We start from the raw sequence: 14,408 nt of genomic DNA, 5'->3' as shown, positions 1-14,408 counted from the left end.
TGGGATCTGGGGCAGCAGCCCACATGCTGGAGGCTTTGTTCCAAGGGCCTGGGGCCCAGAACTGGATGCTCTCCTAGCCTGGGGTTCTGGGGGAGCTGGCACTCACTGATGTCCCCCCAGGACCTGCTTGCTGCCCAGAACAGAGCTCCAAGCCCCGGCCAGCAGGGCAGAGAGGGCTGTGAGAACTGCCCACATTCCTAATGCTCTTGGGGTTTCTGCCAGGATAGCAAGAGCAAGGGTCTCTGCCCACAGCAGGGTCCTCAGCTCCCAACTCAGGAACTGGAGACCCACTAACCTACTGGCCACGGGAGGTCAGCTAGTCATCTCAGAGCACTATTCTTACCAGGGCACCCCTCTGCTCAAAATCCCCAGAGGGTCCCCGTTGCCTGGACAATAAAGCAGTGAAGAGATCCACTGTCTGTCAGACTTGGGATCCCAGCCACCAGCCCTCGGATCCACTGCCCAGCATCCCATGCCTGCCCCTGGCTGCCCACCTGCCTGCTTTTGAAAGGGTAAAGTTTCTAAGCTGGAAAGCTTGAATGTAAAAGATTAGGTATTATTAAGTTCCTCTGTTACACCCAGATTCCTGAGATAGTTAAAACAACGCCCTACTGGCCATTTAGCCTAGGGCCCTGTGCAGTTGTCACAGGGCCTGTCACAGGGCCTGAACCAATCAGTTTGAATGTGTAACCCGCTTAGGAATGACCAATCACCCCCGCCCGACCTGTTCCCGCCAATGAATGTGCCAATCATGTCTCAGAGTTGTTCAATTTTCCCGTGCCTCATGATTTGTTCTGATGTATGCAAAGCCCACCACCCTCTAAGCTCTGCTTGACCTCAGCTCTGGGCTCCGGGCTGCTCTCCCTTCTTGAGTGAGCACGGAGCCCCAGGGCGCTGGAATGGATCCCCAATAAATCCCCTTTTGCCAATTGCATGGAGCCAGTCTCTTGTGTGGTCTCTTTCTATGACGCTCCGCCGGACCCTTACACTCTCACCTCTGTTCAGAGGCCCTACCTGTGCCAGGCGGCACTGCCCTAGGCACTGGGGGCAGCAGTGGGCAGACAAGCCCCTCTCTCTTCAGGCTTTTGTTCTGATAGACACATACAATAGCCCACCTGAGACCCATGGCATTTAGCAGGGAAGGAGAGAAGGGGATCGGCACTGTCCATGGGTGGTCAGGGAAGGCCTCAGTGAGAAGGTGGCACATAGCTAAGGCATGAGGCATGGGAGCAGCTGTGTGGGTGTCAGGAGCAGCATCACACAGAGAGAACCACAAGTGCAAAGGCCCTGAGGCAGGAATAAGTTCAAGCATGTATGAGGAAAGTGAGCAAAATGAAACTGGGCCAGGGTGGATGGCCAAGGCTTTGTTCAAGGAGTGGGGACAAGGCTGCCCAGTGAGCCTAGAGGGGCAAGAGCAGAAATGGGGACCACTAGAGGCAGCCTCCTTGCCCCACCTCCAGAGCTCCCTAGGAGCTGCCCCCTCTACCTGAAACTCCCTCCTCTGAACTGTGGCCAAAGACCCTGGCTACTCATTGGAGCAGAACTCACTCCCATGTCCCCTGCGGATCAACCCAGCTGCTCCTCTCTGCACTCCCAGGAAGAAACTCCCTCTTTGCTTCGGGATGCCCACTTGTTTGTTAGACCCCCAACAGAACCTCTCACTTGTGAATTTTTCTTCTGCTTCAGTACTGAATGCTGAGTCCTTGGAGAGCCGGCGCCCATCTGCTTTTACCACCAAGAAGTCAGCAGGCCAACGGACGGACGCTCTAGCAATGCCTGTGAGTGCAAGGGCCCCGGGGCATCCGGCAGAGTCACTGGGCAACCTCCCCTACAGCTCGGTGGCAATTGGTGAGAGGGGCAGGGCAGGGCAGGGCCTGAGCTCCTGTGCTTGAAACATTCTCCAAGACATGTCAGCCATGTGCTGAGGGCAAGTGCCGCAGTCTTGGCTGGGCACAAGATCACGAGCCACCACACACCTTGTAGATTCAAACAGCAATTCTTTATTCCCGAACTCACACAGGCCTCTGCACACATTCTGGGGAAATCCAAGTTCTGCCGCACAATTCACGTCCCCAAATACTTTCTGAATTCCACGAGAACTCAAGGGAACTCAGGCAGCAGGAACGCCCTATTCCCAGCAGGAATAACCTTCAACCTGGAACTGCCCTAAGACCCAGATTGTCTTAAACCGGGAACGCCTTAAACCCAAATTATCCTAAACCGGGATACTTCCTAAAACGTGCAGGATACACCCTAATCCTGGATCCACCCTGCTCCTTGAGCAGGGTCACCTTTCTCAAACACACATGCAATGTCACAGCAAATTTCCATTTAACATGGGGTACGCTGGCAAGGAAATTTCGGTGCGTCATTCCTACTTGGCAATGGCCCTCAGCAGGCAAGGCCCCTTGCTGTTCGTCAGGTGCTGTCCAGGGCATTGGGTGCATTTGTCTCCGGAGACAGTCTGGGCAAGCACAGCCAGATGGTCCTGAATTCAGATCCGCAGCAGCCAGCATCAGCTGCCCGTGTGGAGCCAACGTCCCCGAGCCCCAGCTCCTCCTCTGCAGCCCTCAGTGGCCATAGGACCCTGGGGGCGGGGTCCTTCCTTTCCACCCCTCTGAAATGGGCTGAGAGAGGAACATGAACTCAGTAGAGGACCATGGGGCAAAATGAGGCCTCTACTAGGCAGGGGGTGTGGGTGGAGTGTCAGGTGACCAGAGAGCACAGCCAACTTGGGTGGCTCAGTGCAAGCGCCAGCTCTCAGGAGAGCCCCGCTCAGAGGTGGGGACAGCCTCCCCAGTTCGTCACGCAGTCCACCACCACAGCTGCAGAGTGGATGTCTCCAGGGCTGTGGCTCTGCCGTGCAGCGACCAGGGGCAGGTCCGGGGCCCGGGGATGTCGATGTTGCCGGTCCTGCGCATGGCACTTGGGGTGAGCCTGGACCTGCCCCAGCCCTGCGGCACTAGGATCTGCGATGTCACAGATGCCCTGAGGGATGGTGGAGACCGCTGGTGCAGGGTCTTGGAAGAATGCGTATTTGGGGACTCAGCACCACGTGGAGAGAGGCCAGCAGATTCGTGTCCTTCCACTGCCTGTCACCACCTGTTAGCGCCTCTTGAGGTTTATTTCAGGCACAGTGTTATTCATATAACATCCTATAGTCTGCTCAGCAAAACCCCGACGTGAGCCTGTGCGGTCTTGCCACAGTGACCAAAGGACCAAGCTGGTCAGGCGACAGGGGAAGGTGGGGCTGGGCTGGAGGGAGGCGGCTCTGTTCGGGCCACTTACTCCAGGACACCTCCCTTGGCACGCACGGGCCAGTCAGCGAGCTCCCGAGGCGGACTTTCCTCCAGTGTTGCCGACAGGGAAACTGAGGCTGGGAGGGGGACGCGCTTGGCCCGGGTAGGTGGGTGGCAGAGGGTAGGGCTGGGATGGGACTCGGGTTTATTCACGGGTTGCTGGGCTGAACAGTGGCCCCCAAATTCATGCCCACATGGACCCTCAGAGTGTGACCTATTTGAAGAAGTGTCTTTGGTGACAAAGTAAGTTGAAATCGAGTCACTGACCCAATGCAGCCGGAAAGGAGAAGGAAATTCGATACAGGAGACCCGAGGCCACATGAAGCGAGGTGCCCAGGAGCTCTCGTGTCACAGTGGGATGGGGACCAGGTCAGCAGAGAGCTGCAGGGGGCCTCCAGGAGGAGGCCAGGAGCACATCCTCCTACGGAGCCTCGACAGGGGGCCAGCCCTGCCCAGCCTGGACTTCCGACTCCAACCTGTGCAGGACGCGTTTTTGTGGTTCCCAGCTACTTGTTTGTGGAGCTTTGTTTTGGCAGTTCCAGGAATGCCAGCATAGCCAGGGGACCAGAACAGGCACATACCAAGTGAGGAGCAGGACCAAAGCCCTGGATGGCAAGTGCACCACACCAGGGCAAGTCCCCAGAGCCCACAGTGAGGCCGGTGGCCAGGAGGGCTTTCCGTGCAGCTGGTGGGGAGGGATGACTCAGGACAAGCCAGCAGCGTGGCGAGGGAATTCTGGGTAGAGGGAACAGCCTGGGCAAGGCCCCAAGCTGGGAAGAGCCTAATATCCCCAAGGAAGGGCAAACAGGCCAGCAGGACAGGCCAAGCATGGAAGGTGCAGAGAGGGCATGAGCCAGAGGCGCAGGGCTGTGAGCAGAGGCACAGAAGGACCTCTCTTCCTTCCCAGGCAGGCATGGTTTGAGAACGATGTCCACTCTCTGAAACTCACGTTGAAATTCAATCCCTGCTGTGAGATGGAAGAGGCAGGTGCAGTTATAGGTTTCAGAGCACTTAAGAGGTGAGTCAGCTCTGCCCTAATGAGTGGATTCATCCATTCCCCCGTGAATGGACTTGCAGGTTAATGGTTATCTCCGGAGCGGGCCTGCTACCAAAGCCAGTTTGGTGAGGTCTCTCATGCGTTCCTGGCCTCTGGCCATCGGGTGCCCTGCCCCACTTGAGCACTCTGCCAGCAAGGCCATCACGGCTGACCTGGGGACAGAACCATGAGCCAGAGTGGACCTCTCTTCTGGTCTGGTATGTGCTGCTGGCAGCAGGAAGGGGCCCGGGGGCATCAGGAGGTCTGGGGAGGGCCGAGGCGGGCGAGAGGCATGTGCTCAGGTTTAGGTAATTCTGACTACTATCAAATGGAGGGTCTGAAAACATCAATTCATTCATTCATTTGTTGGTTGATGATACAAACACCCCCCAGGACCATGGCCAGGCCTGTGAATGGGAAGAAATGGTCAAGAGAGTGTGGGCTGCTAGTCTGGGTCTGAATTCTGCTTCTACCCCTAGGGCCGTATGACCCTGGACAAGTCACCCCACAGCTTTCCCCCGCCATGAAAGAAGGAGAACAAGAGTGACGCTTTTCCTTCATTAAGACCAGATTAAATGGTGTCCTCTCCCAGCTGCCCACAGGCTTCCTCTGGACCCCATGGTCCCACACGCTCACACCTGCTATGCACATGCCACCAAAGCTCCTTCTGAAAACAGCTGTGTGTGCTGCCCCGAGCTCAGGTCCTGGCTCCCCAGGCCTCTGCAGGTGGGATCTCTGTGCCAACACCAGATGAGACTGCCACCCGTCCCCCAACATCCTGCTTAGGGAGGAAGGACAGATGCCCTCTGGGATGGCAACTTGTGGTCCCTGCATCTGAGAAGGACAAAGGCAGGCAGAACTGAGAGTCACTACCAAGACTATTTTCTCTGGGAAAACCTTTAAATTCTGGCATGCAGCATTTCTGGTTCTACCCAGGAACAGCCCCAAAGCAAGTTCCAAGATGATTCCTGTATCTGCCTTTCTTCTCCCTCTTCCCAGTTGCTCTCTGTTGCTTCCCAAAGCACCTTGTACCCAGAGTATGGCAGCTGCCATTGTATTGAAATGTAAGGGAAACAGTGATCTGGGATTGTAGGAAGCTTTCTGGGTAATTTCTATTTCTAAAGATTGTAAAAAAACCAATATCTCCCCTGCTCAACTGTCCGAGTTGCTCCCACGAGCATCAAGAACGTTTCCTCCCTGCCACCTCCCCCACCACCACCACCTGTCTCGTGTCAACCCTGTCCATTCCTCTGAAGGCTGCTGCTGAGCGCTGGGAGTGTCCGGAACATCTTGGGGAGGATTTTGAGTTGGGTAATTTGGGCTCCTCCAATTTCCTAAGTTCTATGATGCCTAAGATTTTGTTCTATTGTTTCCTGCTAAATAGATGAACAATTCCCCTCTCCCACCAGTGTGAAAGTGCTTCCGTGGGGAGTGAGGGGGGAGACGTGTGACTGCCCCCACCCCACCCTCGAGGGCACGTGCTTACAGAGCTGTGGCAACGCGTGTGTGAGCCCCTCTAAAGCCCCTGGAAATCAAATCCGGTGCCGTTGTTGGGTTTGGACCTGGAGTGTGTGCAGCACAGCAGCACAGCTGGCATTAGGGACAATCAGGCCAACAAGGTGACCTACCGTGACCCAGATGATGGAGGAAACAGCATCCCCCATCCTTCCGTGTGCCTTGTCCCACTGGGCATTTCCCCCAGGCCAGCTCCTGGTCTCCCCCCGTGGCCCTATGGGGTGCAGGGTCTGCAGAGGGCCACTCAGAGAGGTCTGTGAATTGCCATAGGTCCTAAGACCTGCCCTGCTCAGCCCTCTGATGAAAGCCGGCCGTTTTGGAAGCTGAGCTGGAGAAGAGACGCTGCGGTGCATCCAGAGAGTGGGGTGTTCCTTCTCGCGGGAGAGAAGAGAGCTGCCCTGGAGCAGCACACAGGAAACTTAGCTGCATATTGCTGAAAGAGAAAGAAACTTGTGCAGGCTCGAGTCTGACTCCAGCTCCAGGACCTGGAAAAGAGCTCTGGAGACAGTCAAAGGATCAGTGGGTGCCCGGGTGGGGGGACAGGGCAGGAACAGGTGGAGCACAGATACTACAGTGGTGGACACATCATTATACATCTGTCCAAATCCAGAAAATGCACAGCCCAGGAGTGAACCTGAGCTTGAAGCACGGATTGGGGGGTGGATGATGGCAGGTGAATTGGGTTCATTGTTTGTAACAAGTGTTCCACCTGGGACAGGAGGTTGACATGTGGTGGGGGATGGAGGGCTAAGCAGCGCTTGATACTTCTGCTCAAGTTTTGCTATGAACCTGAAACTGATTTAAGACTCTTTTTTTTTTTTAATAAGGTAGGGCAGAGTAAAGTCAGCACCTCCTCCAGGAAGCCTTCCCTGACTCTGGCCCTGCCATGGCCTCCTGCCAGGAATCTGCAGCCAACCTTGCTTCTCCCCTGGGCCAGCTCCTCCGGACTAAAGGGTGACCGTGGTTTCCTGATTCTGAACCATCAAGCCCTTAAGGGCCCTGGGGTGTGTGCCTTCAACCCTTCTGTCCCCTGCTGTAGAGCATGCGGTAGTGTCCGTGGAACACCCGCTGCCCCTGCTGATGATTGGGTGGGCTTGTACGGGATGAAGGATGCCCAGTGCCAGGCACCTTGATGTGCTCAGCTGTGGTCCGCTGCTGCTGCCGCTGTGCCCAACCCTGGTAACAGAGCCCAGGGACCTGAGCTGCCATCAGGACATGTGACCAGACCCCCGCTATGAGCTTTACTCCCTCCCCGCCTTGTCCAGGATGGCAGGCTGAGCCCCCTTCCCAGGTGCCAGCTGGGCAGCAGAGCCCTCACCTGGCCGTGCCTGGGGGTCTCCTGGCTTCCAGGAGGTCTCTGAATGGCGGTCCTCCCCACCAGGAGCATCTTCCTTCTCAAAGTTGCCTCTGTCTCCTGGATGCTCCCTTTTGGCATGTGAAACTTCCCATTTACTTGGTGACTCACCCACGAGGCATTAAGTGGCTGTCACTCTCTGCCTTCAGAGGCGGTTAGATCACGACTCAGACGCGCAGGCGGCCACAGAGCTCCCGAGACAATGCCGCGTGTGTGCGGGGGCGTGTGGAGGTGTTGGCAGGCGTGGGCCCAATGTAGCACGCACCCTAGTGACACAGAGCTGTGTGACCGGCACCAAACTCCCCCAGCACCACCCAAACTCTTTCCACTTGCACTGTGATCCCAGGAGGCTGTGGAGGGGGCACAGTTGGGGTTTTTAAAGGAAAGATGGAGAAGAGGAAGAGCCCAGCATGGGCAGGATGGCGGAGGGAGGTGGATGGAGGGGACTTGGGAGCCTGGAGGCTCTGCCACCCAGCAGTTGTGGGATGTGTGACCCTCTAGGACATGGAGGGCCGACCCCAATAGGTCACCTGGTGGTAAGACGATCATCAAGCTGAATCAGCAAAAACAGCTTCCTACGGAGGTGTGGGCAAGAGCAAGTGGGGCAGCCTCAGCAGGGCCATGGAGGGCGGGCCTAGGTGGGAGCAGGGCTGAGTGAGCCCAGGGCTTACCCAACCCCAAGGTGCCATGCAACTGCTTTGCCCCACGTGACTTCCGTGGAATCTAGACTCCTGGCCCAGTGGCCCTGGCAGGACAGCTCTGTGGTGGCTGTGTGTGCAGCCTGGGTGACAGCCCCCAGCCTAGGAGCATTGCCCCACCTCTCCCAAGCCTCTGAGGCCCAGGGCCTCTCTTCGAGGGCAGTTCTGACTCAGGAGGCTGGGGAGCTCACAGCAGGAACCTGAACTGCCGGTGCCTCGATCCCCCCCACCCAATGATAAACCATGGGCTTTTCAGTCATAAGGCTCAAGTGTCCCCATGGATCGGAGGCCCCAGGGGGAGTGGCACTGTTAAATGCAGATCCCTGGGCTTGGCTCCTGGGGTCGCTGATGTGGGTGGTCTTAGGTGTGCAGGATGTGATTGACACGCCACCACATTCTTACTCATTCACCCAGTAGGCTAAAACCCCAGCTCAGGTCACAGAAGCCATGCTCTGGGGGCCACAGGATCCCTGGGACATTCAGCCTGGTCATTTGGGGGCCACTTCCCCAATGCTCAATACTGCTTGTTTACCCCCCTGCAACTGTGAAAGGTGACTTGGCAGCCGATGCCTGTTTATATGCCAAGGGGCTGGTTGTTTTCCCTAAGGCTGCCCTGGCCAGGGCAGGGGTTTCCACGCCCTCCACCCAAGTCCATCTGAAGGAGCTTGGCTGGATCCTAGACCACAGCAAGACCACAGTGCCAGCATGATGATATCATTGTATGAGTGCCACGACTCAGTGGCTTAAAACAACAGACATTTGTTCTGAGGCAGTTCTGGAGGCCAGGAGTCTAAAATCAGTATCACTGGGCCAAAATCAAGAGGAACCCATTTCTTGCCTCTTCAGCTTCCCGTGGCTGCCAGCATTCCTCAGCCAGTATGCCAGGCCAAGGCCAGCATTCTCAGCTCTCCCTCTGCTCAGTCTCCACGTGGCCTGCTCCCCTGCCTCTTTCCTATAAGGATGATGTAACTACATTAAGGATCCTCCTGGGTACTGGGATGACAGCCCCTTCCCAAGACCCTCAGCTTAATCTCACACCTGCAAAAATCTTTTTCCAAATAAAATCACATTTGCGGGTTCCCAGAGCTAGGACATTATTTGGCCTAGTACACCAATGGTCCCAAAAGGCCCCAGTTCTGCTCTCTTCAGAAGACAACTCACTGGGCCTGTTTCCATTTTTCTGTGGAAGTTTGGCGTAGCCCAATGTCTGGAACTGGCAAGAGGTCAATTGAGTAAGTGGAAGTGAGTTTTAAATAGAAACTGACAAGGAAGTGGGTCAAGGTCATAAACGAAGATTCTTAAAGTTGTGGGAAGAAATCAGAATGAGGTTAGGAGAGGCATATTTGGAGGTCACACTAAAGAGTCCTAGAAGCAAGAAAGAGCTTGCACGAGGGCTATGCATCCGTGATGCATTCATTCATTTGATGCCCAACAGAGGAGAACAGGGCTGGGCCGGCAGGGATCAAGGGCAGGCCTGGAGAGAGGGCGCTCAATGGCCAGTCTTTCTCCCACCAGAGCTGAGCTTCAGTAAGTCCTCCTGTATTTTCACCAGTCATTGCTTTAAATATTTAGCTGCTAGAGTTTCCGGCACGTTGAGATTTATGATGATTAAATCTTTGTGGTCTGTGCCTCGGACTGTTACATAATACTCTTTGTTCCTGTGAATTTGCTCTGCCTCTGGGTCTTTCTTATCCAATATCAGTTTGCCATTCTTGTTGCTTTTTTTTTTTTTTAAATTCCACTTTTCCAATGTCCACTTGGAACCTCCACTTGCCAACATTTTTGGTGTGTTTCCTATAAACAGCACCTAGCTGGTTTTGAGTGTTTCACACAGTCTTACAATGTTTGCTGGGAAATTCAGCCCATACCCATTTATTATGAAAGCTGATCTCTACAGTTATTTATTTCTTCTCACTTTATGTTTCCTTTTGCTAAACTGTATTGTTATCCTGCTATTTTCTCTCTTTTACCCCTTCCTTAATTTTGGGTCTGTGAACCAAAGTTATCCATAAAAGTCATGTTTGTATTTGGGAACTTCCAGTTTGTGTGAATTTTGCTGACTGGAGCATAGAGACCTGGAGGAGAGATGAAGTGCTGTGATTAGGAAGCTTAGGTTGTTTGGGGCTTTGACAGCCATCTGTCATGGGCCCACGTCTGACCTGGCACATGCTAGGCTTCGCAGACCTGCCTCCGTTCAATGTCCAGGTTGGACAGAGCATTGTTTGGCAGCCCACCTACTGTGATCCCACCTATTTTAGGGGGGGTCTCTGTACAACCTGTGTAACTCATAGGAGAACCGTGTTGTTCTGGGAGACCATGTCCTTCAGGGGCTCACGTGGCTAACTTGAGTTGGTTTCTGGGGCACGCTCACTCATGTGGGCTTGAAATCAACCACTTTCTTATTTCGGATTGACCTTTCTTTTTTTTTTTTTTTTCTTTCTTGGTACCAGGGATTGAACTCAGGGGCACTCAGCCATTGAGCCACATCCCCAGCCCTATTTTGTATTTTATTTAGAGGACAGGGTCTCACTGAGTTGCTAACCGACCCCCCCCAGCCCCCCACCAGTTGTTGAGGCTGGCTTTGAACTCCTGTCTCAGCCTCCCAAGTCACTCGGATTACAGGCTTGTTCTCCCCAGCCCTCCCTCAGCCTCCACCCATTAGCTCAGAAGCCCTCTGCTTCTGCTCCACTAGTTGCTGTTTTTGGGTTCTTGAAAGTCGGGGTCAAACTGATATTCTCTTTTAATGTATTAATAGTAAATGGTGAAATCCTCACTTCCCCTCCTTCCCCACTCTCCCTCCCACATGCCAAATCAGACTTTCCTTCCTCCTCCCTCTCCCCTACCTAGATGTGGTCTTGGAATGCTCTGAAGTTTTTCAGTTTCAGGCTAACACACACTTCCCCGCAGCAGCCTGTGGCTTGTACCTAGGGAATCCTCAGCAACTGCAGTGGCTTTTAGATTAAGCCACATATTTTGCAAGGGTCATTGCTTGCTGCCACTTCCTGTTTTGCAAGTCTGTTCTATTTATCAGTCTTGGCCCTGATTGAGCCCTCTCAGCAGGAGGGCAACTTCAGGGCTCCTCTCCCTGACAGGAGGCCCAGGCCCACTGGGCCTTCTCCCTGCAGTGTCAGGCTGCACCCTCTCTGTTATCCCCTGTGGATGACTCCCACCACAGCTCAACACAGAGCTCTCGATCACATGACCAGAGTGTCTGGATACTTTCAAAGTCCAGCAGGAATCTGGGCCACTCAGATTCTCCTTCTGAAATGGATGTGATGCTCCTTCTGAAATTCTTCAAGATATTCTGTTTCCTGGGGATTCGTGCCTCAGAGCATAGCTGAAGCCAGGGACACTGCCTGACTTTTTTCTTTAACCTGTTTGCCTTCCAGTTCTCCCTGGGACTCCTGTTAACTGCATGCTACCCTTCCTGGGACTCTTTCAAGTCCCCCTGCTTTTTTTTTCCCCAGATGACTTTCGTGTCTGTATGGGTATTTGCTCCGAACTGTCTTCCACTTTGCTAACTTGGTTCTCTTTCTGCATTTCCTATGACTGTGAGTTTCCCAGTTCTGTGGAGATGCTAAACGTTGCTATGTTCTACTTGACGCTCTCTGAAAGCTGTCTTGCACATTTTTGTTGAATTTTCTGTTCCCGTAGGTCCTCAAGAGAGGAAGGGTTCCATCTGTCCTCTTCCCCATGCTTGTCCCCTGGAAGAGTTTGTGAAGTGTCTCTGCTTTTGTGTGATTGTGTGTGCAGTGTCCATAAAGACCAGGCTCTTTTCTCCTGGGCAGAAGAGGCCAGCCAGCAGCGGGTAGACGAGGAGGGCATGGATGTCCTTGAAGGAGACAAAGAATGAGTTGGTAAGGTCCTGTGGAGTTGCTGAGGAGGCCTCCTGGCTCTCGGCCTCACAGATGTGAGCAGAGCTGCTGTTCCGGGAGGGCGTGCTGCAGCAGGTTCTGGTAGGCCCGGGCCCTAAAAGTGCCAGAGGACCGTGGATGGTTGAAAATGAAAGAACCTCATCTAATTGCTTTTCAAAGAGTCTCAAAGATATCAAGACCTAAACGGGAAACAAATGCTACTTGAGATTAAGAACATGAAATGTCTAAACTCATTAGTGCTGTGGCTTGTCCCCTGAAAACTCATGTTGGGGGAAGGGATGGGAAGAGGGAGATAGATGGGCACCTGTTATAGGTACAGAGGAACAAGAGGTTGACAGTGGGCTGGCTGTGTTGCACAGTAGGCTGACATAGTGACGTTGTACTGAGTGTTTAAAAAAAAACCTAGAAGGATTTTGAATGTTTTCACCATAAGGAAATGATAAAAGTTTGAGGGGACAGATATGTTTACCATGATTTACACATGATGCAATGTATATGTGTACTGAAACCTCATGTGGTGCCTCATAAATGTGTATAGCTTCTGTGTCAGTTAAAAACATAAATTTAGGACTGGGGTTGTGGCTCAGGGGTAGAGCACTCGCTTATTACATGCAAGGCCCTGGGTTTGACCCTCAGCACCATATAAAAGTAAATAAATAAAATAAAGATTTTTTTAAAAAACCCATAAATTTAACGGCAACAAAAAAAAAAGTTATTTTTTTTTTTCCTCTAAAGCAAAGTGTTGAGAGGTGGCAGGATCTTTAGGGTGGTTGGTTTTCAAGAGGGATTAATAGCTTTTTTGAGGTGTGGGTTAACTGTCCACCAACTTCATTTGTTGCCTACGGAGCAGGGGAGCAGGTGGTTGTGAAGAGAGGCTGTGTGTGTGTTCCCTTCTTCCCACGTTCCTACTTCTCAGCCATGTGATAATGTAGCACGAGGCCCTCGACAGATGCAGCTGCCTGATCTTGGACATGCCCACCTCCAGAAACATGAGCCAAATAAACTTCTTTCCTTTATAAATTACTCAGTCTTGGGTATTCTGTTATAGCAACAGAGAACAGATTAAGATAATTAGTTACCATGGAAATGCAAATTACAATTACAGAGCTCTTTTTTTTTTTTCCCAATTTCCATTTCAGGGAAAGTGTTTTTTTTTTTTTTTTTTAAGTAATCCCCTGTGCAATGAGTGCTCTCTCAGAGATGAGCTGGAAACAACTTTGAGAAACTCATTAACTTGTTTTTGTAAAATGTATCTACAGACCTGAGAAAGCCATCATGATTCAGTGTTCCTGCTTCCAGCACTTAGCCCTAAGGAAACAGCCCCACAATGTAACTCATGGTGACTTCCGAAAACACTTTCTTGGATGCACTCAGTCCCAAAATACAAGCATTTTCTGAATTAGAAGAGAGGGGAGTGTTCCAAGTGACTGTGGACAAAATACTAAGACTCAATTTTCTTAGCAACAAAACTGAGTCCAATGCCACTTGTTTCCTCGGGTCCTTAGGAGTGAAAGAGTGGAACAATAACAACAAAAAATTCCATGTGTGAAAATTCCCCTAAATGGATCCTTGTCAGAGCCTCACTGCTCAGCCCAACCTTCCTTGCCTCCCTTCCTTCCTTCCCTGTGAGCCTCAAAAGGTTGCAGGAGACGGGGGTCAAGGGGACAGCTGGAGGATCAAATGCAGAGACTGATGAACTTTGTAGCTTTGACAAAATCCCTGAGGTAGTGGCTCAATGGACAAAATCCATCTCCAAAATCACTGGAATATTTGCTCCCACCTTGCAGAGAGTGCTGTTTCTAACATCTCTGAACTGCAGTTTCTGTAAAGATGACCCAGGACAGGTATCTCAGATTGATTGTGGGGACCAATGATAGAGCAGACAGGGACTTCCACTTCAGGACTGGAGGCCTGTATCAAGCATGGACCTTTTCCCTCTTATCCAAAACACATCTCTCACACACTTCAGGGGACCAAAGAAGGGGGTCTCCCAACTGCCAGAGCCTCACATCACTCCCTGGGCTAATATATGCTTTCAAAGGAATCCCACAATTACCTCGTGAAAAGCCTGCTACGTTGCATTTGATTTCGTGCACTTAGAGCAATACTTAGTTACACGTACACATTTAAATGGGCCGCATTTTTCTGCCCTGGATGCTACATTGTGGGAGATCCTGTATGTCTAGCAGCATCAGAATTAAGGCGTCGGCGCACAGTAGGCGCTCGAAAGGTGTTTGTTAATATTACAAAAACAAATATAATGAATCCAAAGGTGGTTCCCCGGGAGCCGGAGTCCGGGGTGAAAGTCGCCCCGAACCTTGCGGGTGGGTCCCACCACCTGTTACACACCCCGCCCACAGCTCCAGCTCCGCCACGAAACGCCTTGTGGGCGGGGCCAGGGCGCGGTCCTGGGCCGAATCCGCTCGGAAACTTTCGCTGTAGGCGGTCCAGACCTGCCCTCCCGGCGCCCAAGGTCCTGGAGGCGCCGAGGGAGAGACGGCCGCAGCAGGCGGGGCGCTCCGCGATTGGCGGAGGCGCGCAGTGATTGATCGGTGCGCCGGCCGCTCAGTGGGCAGAACCGGAGCCGCGTCCGCGAGGCCGCGCCGCGAGTGGAGGGCGGCGGAGGCCCCG

The sequence above is a fragment of the Ictidomys tridecemlineatus genome, chromosome 9 (assembly GCF_052094955.1).
Source record: "Ictidomys tridecemlineatus isolate mIctTri1 chromosome 9, mIctTri1.hap1, whole genome shotgun sequence".
Lineage (NCBI taxonomy): Eukaryota > Metazoa > Chordata > Mammalia > Rodentia > Sciuridae > Ictidomys > Ictidomys tridecemlineatus.
Note: the sequence above shows the minus strand (reverse complement) of the source record.